Source organism: Adelges cooleyi, unplaced genomic scaffold (assembly GCF_023614345.1).
Source record: "Adelges cooleyi isolate 19-005CV unplaced genomic scaffold, UGA_ACOO_1.1 ACOO_flye_CR_arks_rails_tigmint_CR_PRNA_24, whole genome shotgun sequence".
Classification (NCBI taxonomy): Eukaryota; Metazoa; Arthropoda; class Insecta; order Hemiptera; family Adelgidae; genus Adelges; species Adelges cooleyi.
Genome location: NW_026095904.1, coordinates 333,574 through 341,866, shown reverse-complemented (window position 1 = coordinate 341,866; position 8,293 = coordinate 333,574).

Below are 8,293 nucleotides of genomic sequence, written 5' to 3'. Positions count from 1 at the left end.
CATAAATCACCAATCAAGGAAGTAGATCAAGGGTAGGTCTATAACATATACAATTTTCTAAGAAATCAGCATTGAAAAAAGTTTCAAACAATAAATTGAATATGATACAATTTTTCATTGGTACAGAGGTCTCTTGAAAATTTAAAGGTGTAGTAAATAAGTACAATTATAACGTGCACGTATGTTGTGAGAATTATAAAAAAAAACATGTTTTTATGCCAACTACAAAATATATAAAGTTTACTCGTGTACACAATATACAGTTTGAAAAAACGACAAAATATATATTATAATGCTTAAACATTTTATAAAAGCTATACGAATTTCGGCAAAGTTGTTTTTATGCACAGCTGTAATAACTGAAATTTTGAGTGTATGTGTATCCTGGTATACATTGTTAACTACGTTGCGCTATAACAACACCATAAGTAGAACAGTAATATAATTTTAGTAGGAAAATCCAAAAGAAAAGAGGATTTTTATAGATCTAAAGCTGAAATAATTAAAAAAAAGAAAAAACTGTGAAATAATTTTTCTAGGGACAGAGAATCATTCTATGATTTTTGCAAATAATAGTGAAAATTCCAAACCATTGATTTTTTCAAACACCTTTTTGATAAAACATATACTTTGATAAAATTTGAAGCTTTTGATGATAACTTGAAATTCCATACAAAAGTATAATAATATAATAATAATTAATATATAAAAATATATAGTTGTTTATTTTCAATACATATTAATAGACATTTTTTGATGTATAAAATGAGTTTGATTTTAAATTTATATTCAACCTAATTGATCGGAATAATATTCGATCACTAATGTTTTTTTTTCATAATACAACTTTACCACAGTATAACATATCGCCATTTGTTAAGAATAGTGAATCCAAAACTACACAGATACCTGCCAGAAATTAATCGATTTAACAACTAAAATTTTGAGTGTATCCGGGTATACATAGTTAATTATATAAGGCTATAACAACACCACACGCAGAGTAATAATAACATTTTAGTTGGAAAATCCAAAGGGATAGAGGACATTTATAGATCTAAAGCTATAGTACACAAACGGAACAATACTGTGTATGTGTATTGTCCACAAACAAATTTTGTTACTCGTTTACATTCATATCGGTTATGATAGGACAAATATGTCGAGAAAAACAGCTATTAGGCAAGCCATAAAGGGTAACATTTTGGCCGTAAATATTCCCAAACAAAATGGTTTTTTTCAAATGCATAATTGATATAATGTGTAGCTTCGAATGATAAACATTTTGATTTTTTCTCAATAACGAAAACCCTAATTTAATATTTTATGAGAAATTAAAAGTCATTACGTATTCACTCGTTTTTTTTTCTTTTTTATATGGCATAAATTTATGACTTCCTTTGCAATTATTGATGTATTCAACTAGAGAACAAAAAATATATATAATATATTAATGGTTTCTGAGTTCAAAATTTTTTTCTATAATGGTAATCTTCTTTTCTTTGGAACTAAACAAAATCGTTACTGGTGGAATCCTTTGCGTTCTATAAAGTTTTACAATGTATACGGTAAAATTGAAAATTCAATTTTCCTAAAGAAAACAGTTTTTGTATAACATCATTATAGAGTTTTTTTTTTCTGAATAATGCATTAGTTTGTTTGGGTCGTCAGTTGCTATGAAGAAATAACAAAACATTCAATAATATGAAATAGCTCAAAATATTTAACATTCCGGAGGTTATTAAAAAGAATTTCCCGACATATTTGTCCTAACATAATTGATATGAATGTAAACGAGTAACGAAATTTGTTTGTGGACAATAGACGTGCCCACTATCTGTTATTTTGTTTGTGTACTATAGCTTTAGATCTATAAATGTCCTCTATCCCTTTGGATTTTCCAACTAAAATGTTATTATTACTCTGCGTGTGGTGTTGTTATAGCCTTATATAATTAACTATGTATACCCGGATACACTCAAAATTTTAGTTGTTAAATCGATTAATTTCTGGCAGGTATCTGTGTAGTTTTGGATTCACTATTCTTAACAAATGGCGATATGTCATACTGTGGTAAAGTTGTATTATGAAAAAAAAACATTAGTGATCGAATATTATTCCGATCAATTAGGTTGAATACAAATTTAAAATCAAACTCATTTTATACATAAAAAAATGTCTATTAATATGTATTGAAAATAAACAACTATATGTTATATATTAATTATTATTATATAATTATACTTTTATATGGTAAGAATATAGCAGTTATAAGTATGTGCTTCCACGAGGTGTATATCATTATATATTTAATCATATTCATTAAAACGCTGTGACATTTAGCAACGGCATTAGTTAGATTCTCAACAGATGCGACGATAGGATTTCTGGAACAGACATTTTTGATTAGATGGTATGTCCGGTATTGTTCCGATTCATTGGTGATTCCTCCATAATCACTCATTAATTAAACTTACTGAAAGTCACACAGCAGTTGTAGTTTTTGCAGTACTGAACTGTGTAAATTATGTAGTTGAATTTTTCTAGTTGTACGACAAAACCAACACACAAAAACATATTTTTTCGATATTTGTTTGCTAATGTTGAGTTTTCATACAGGGAACTGCTTTAATGTGTTTTAGCACTAGTTTTAATAATACTTTATGGGATATTGTGCAAAGAAACCAATGTACAACAACATGTTTATATCGAAGATCGTGTCGCTTCAATCGATACAGGGTATCCCGCCAGGATTTAATAATACCTTTAATTAAACGTAATATTATTTATATTGAATGTCAAGAGCGGATCAGCAGATCGAATCGACAAATGAAAACACTTGCTGCACTTTTCCTGAATTCTAGCCTACACGTTTCAGTCTTTTAAAAACAATTTAAAGATAAATATTCATAATTGGTTTTTTATCTGTTAAAATCTTAAAGAAAAACAATAAAAAAGTGTTAATCGATTATTTCGCTTATTATTATTTCAATTGTACTTTAATGATATTGATTTTTCTCGATGAAAAGATAATGCCGGACTTTAAATTATTATTAATATTTGTTTAGTCCCGAAATTTCGTCTAGAAATATGGAACGGCTAAGTCATTTAAACTTCTACACAAATGACCTTTTTACATAATCAAACAGATTTGTGTTCTGTTCGTATTGATACTACTGCTTTGCTGGACGATATACAAAATGAATAATAGTAATCATAAAATTATAGTAAACATGTAAATATGATATTTCAGTTAGTAAATACTGATGGGATACCCTGTATCGTTAAAAGCGGCCTCATGATCGAAAAATATGCTGCTGTACGTTTGTTTATTCGTACAATCGATAACATATTTTTAAGGCATTGGTTACACTTCATAGTAGTATACAGTAAAATAAACCACTCAACTACACCGACAAACAAATATAAACATAATGTATTATACAAAAATCGTAAGACTGTAATCTTCACATAGCTAAAAACACAAAAAACCAAAATTCTTGCATCCCCCGCGGGGGGGGGGGGGGGTCAATTAGGATATTGATGTGTAAACTAATTTTAAATAAGCGATAGATTGTTCACAATAATATAATAGTTAATTGGTTTTACACGGCCCGATAAACCTGAAATATCCCAGATCCGTGTCACATTCTGAAAATAAATAGACTTACTAATTATTACAGTTAATAAAATGTTTATCTTTGTCTATCGTTGTGATTTAACAAACGAATTTGTCTAATAAAATATTCCAAAAAATGTATTTAGCTATCAAATATATTTTACCTATGACTATAGATATGCAATAAAATAATAACCCACCAATACAAACATAAGGTACTCACTATATCTCGATTTTTCATTTTATTTATTTTATTCCAATCTTCAATGGATATTGATAACTACTATTGATAAAATAAAACAGGTACAATAAGATATACTTGTAAAAAAAACTTAATTTTTTTTCTTTGTGTAGGCGATTCATTAAGCAGAAATTATGTTAAAATACAAGAAACTGGTAAAATTATTGTAACCGAGGTAATTCATGCAATTAATGATATACAAATACATTTTTAAAATAATAGAGAAAATTAATTCAAGAAAAAAACTGAAGATGATGAAGTACTAAAACAAATAATGGAATATTGTAAAAAAGGGTGGCCAAAACTTAAGTGTGAGGAAGAGCTTAAGTACTACTGGAAATGAAGAAACGATTTGTACTTGAAAATGGCTTGATTTATTTTGGTACGATACTAGTTATGCCTAAGGTTATGAGGCAGTATGTAATTAAAAAGTTTCACAAACCTCATTTTGGCATCAGTAAAACAAAAGCCCGAGCAAAACAACTATTTTATTTTCCTGGTATTGATAGTGAAATTGAAAATTGTATTGGTTCATGTCCTGTTTCTTAAAATTTTAGATCTAGTAAAATAAAACAACCATTTGCAATTTAAAATCGCACCTTATACCAGATGTACCATTTTTTTTAATTGCACTTGATATTGCTGAATTCAATAAAATAAAATATAAACTATTTAGTTATTGAAGGTTATTATTCTAGATGGTTAGAGGTTTTAAAATTAAATTCTAAGACAAGTGAGTTAGTAATAATAATATTAAAAGAAGTTTTCAGTAGGTTTGGCATACCTAAAGAAGTTGTTGCTGATAACATGCCATTTGGAAGTTACACTTTATAAAAGTTTGCTAGTGAGTGGAATTTTGTAATTACTAAGGTCCGTTTCACACATACACGGTTCCTGTGACGGTTTACTTATGTAATGTATGTGTTATCAGTGACGTTTTTACACTAAGGGCACGTGGGGCACAAGCCCAGCCTGATGGGGGCTCCGAAATATAATTTACATCTTTACATTACAACGTATTGACGCGAGATTTTTCAACTAAATATTTGATAGTCAGCCTTAAATGTTAAGTTATAATTTTTAAATATAGTACATTATAGTTCCGTTTACTCAAAATTTAAATGTTTCAAAAACGGCGATCAGTCCTTATACAAGCAATGAACACGTTGATCGCTGTACAGACTACAGCAGCATCACTTTTTTGGAAGAGCTATCAGAAACTGCACAGTTGAATGGCAAACAAAAATTTGTTATAGAACCATTACTTCCCACAATACATTGGATGCTCATTTAAAGCAACGATCGAAATCATACAAAGAAGTTAACAAACGTTTTAGTTTTCTTTCTCAATTAAAAACAATCATGATCAGTTGAAAAAAAAATGCAAAGAATTTTCAGAATTTTATCAGTGTAAATTTGGAATACTTAAAACAATATCTTATCTATGCCGGCGTCCGAACTAGACTTTGCACCCTAGGTAGAGAGTGGTGGTCAGCCGGTCAGTGCGCGGCGTCCTATTAGTCACATGTATCACGGGCCGTGTCAGAACAAATACACAACAACATATGTTTTGATTATGATGGCTCTTTTATCGATATAGGGTATCCCATAAGGTTTAATGACCGAAATGTAATATTCACAAACTCACTTTTTTATTATAATTTTAGGTTCGCTTATTCATCTTTTTATAAGACCAGTAACTCAGTTACTTGAATACAGACAGAACAGACATTTGATTAAGATTGGGTTAAACGTCATTCATTTAAAGGAGTTTACATGCATTCGTTGTATGTTTTGACACAATTTTGGGACGCAACATAACAAAACAAAAGTACATAATTTGAAGCCCAATATGCCCCATTTGATAATAAAATCATCAAATGTATTTTATCATTAAATTGATATAATACATTTTCTATACAATATTGTAGGCTTAAAGGTTTTCGGTCTAAATTCAAGAAATGTTATTAAATTCTGGCGGTACACCTGTATCGAAATAAGTGGAACAATCTTCGAAAAAAATATTGTTGTACATTTGTCACCACACTAACAGTAAAATATGTTTTAAACTAGTGCTAAAATACATTTAATAGCAGTATACTGTATTAAAACTCAACAGATACAAACAAGTATCGAAAATCGATATGTTGTGTTGTGGGTTCATTTTTTCGTACAACTAGAAACAAATTTTTCCTAAAAACAACAATTTTGAGCTGCAAACACCATAACTGCTACGTGATAGCCATTTTTGAGAGTTTTGTCATATTGCACGTGCAATGATAATTGTTTTGAAGCAATAAAGAGGTTATGTCGCTTTTTAAGCCATTGGTATTGCTGATTGTATTAACAGCGGATTTATGGCAATACGGCGGTTTACAGTGTGTCCGTCAAAAATATGCAAAAGAAAAAACGGATGTTTACTATAAAAAACTGCTCAAGATAGACACGGGATACTCTCAGAAACAATTACTAATAAAACGGTATGATGAACTGAAGAGAATTTCAACACGGATAGCGATTGATGAGGTTTGCGGACATTTCATGTGTAGTTATGTGTTCAATTGTAGTCATTACATGAACCTGATCAGACCGTTATTGACCGCAGAAGGTAATGACGGATTAAAGGAACTTATGAACGACAAGAAAGTGTTTCGTTTCGATCACCAAGTGGTCAGTATGTTAAACGTTATATAGATTCGGTAAGATCGATTCTGTAGATCACTTTTGGCTTGTGTACATGTATTCGAGTAATTTATATTCAGTAACTAAAAACCATAATAATATACCAAACGAAGAAGATAAACGAATCCGTTTATTGCTCGAACACGATACCGTTTACGTCCGTCTGACACAATTCACTGAACGACATTGCATTAAAGATAGTAATAACGTTTATAACGACCAATACAGTAACTCTGATTTTTCAAAATCTCTGAAAGAAATCGGTGACAATCCAATAATATCACACGAGGCAATCGCATACTCTGTGGTCATGCTCAACACCACAATCTACAGTAGAATCTCTAAATTAACTCAAGATATGACCATCGACGATTGTAGATCGTACTTCACATATGATTATCTGCGTTGGAAACCTGCAATGGACGACCTTGTTTTGAGTACATTATTAATAGACTTTGCAGAAATCACCGACAAATCGGAACAAACTAGTACGCGCCGTCTCATAAAAGATACCTGCTCTAGAAGTCTTAACGTCGAATCGTTTGTTACACTGACCAATGACATTGCTGAGTGTCACGGTGTTTTCATGAACGTTATCAAATATGTTTTGTTATACAACTCGTGGAAACACGTACTTGAAGTTGCTATACATTTACCATCTGCGAGTACAGATAAACAACCGATACTGAAAGCTAAAGTACACGAAAAATGGCGCCCGTGTCTTACCATCAAACGAATTAAGAAGTATAACATGAAGATGTATAACTATTTTAATCAAACTATACGGTTTTTTGGTTTGAAAGAAGACGATGATTTAAAATGTATTGCTAAACTTTTTCAACCATCATTCGCCCACGAGTTGGCCGATGTAGATAACGTTAAGGCACCACTAATAAAGCTAAATTCGAATTATTTTAAACTCGACAAAAATAACTATTCTAGTAGCAAGTTCACCGAAAAGTATTTTGACGAAAAGTCTAGTATGCTGCATCAGATAAAATACAAGCGTTTCTTATGGGATAAAAATTATATTAGTTTAATTACGTCTGTTGCGGTATTAGGGAGTCAATTAGGCTTTTTTTCATTTATTAGATTTGTAGAACGGTCATTAAAAGATATTGATTTTCAAGTATTAGGTTCGTTTAATCAATTTGCTGAAAAAAAGGTCTATATTTAATTGCATAGTATATTTTTAACTTTAATATTTTTTAAAGTAGATCAAAATGTTTAATTGTGTTGCAAATAATTTAAGCGATACCTATCTACAGTTTATCATTATATTTTAATTCTAGTTAACATTTTACTATAAAGCGGTTTTAACATAATGATGTAATTGTTTTGGTATTGTTCTAAATTATTGTAAAAAATCATCGAAGTTTACCAATTAACTGTCTTATCTTAATATTATCACAAAAATAAATTATTTCAAATAAATAATGTGCTGTTTGCTATTATTTTACTTGGTTTTTATTTCTAACGACTATTGATACTAGAAAATAACAGCTCTACCACTTTTACTTGACTATGATTTTACAATAAAGGTGATTTGTTTTTCAATATATGTTATTAAATAGAAAATCTCAATTTTAAAAGATTTAAAATGTTAAATCCTGATGGAACCAATACCTTCTATCTATAAAATCATCATCAAAATCGAAAAATATGTTGTTTTGCAATCGTTTCTTTATACACTCAGTAAAACATTATTTGAGTTATTTCTAACAATTGTATAACAACATATTTTTTTTATG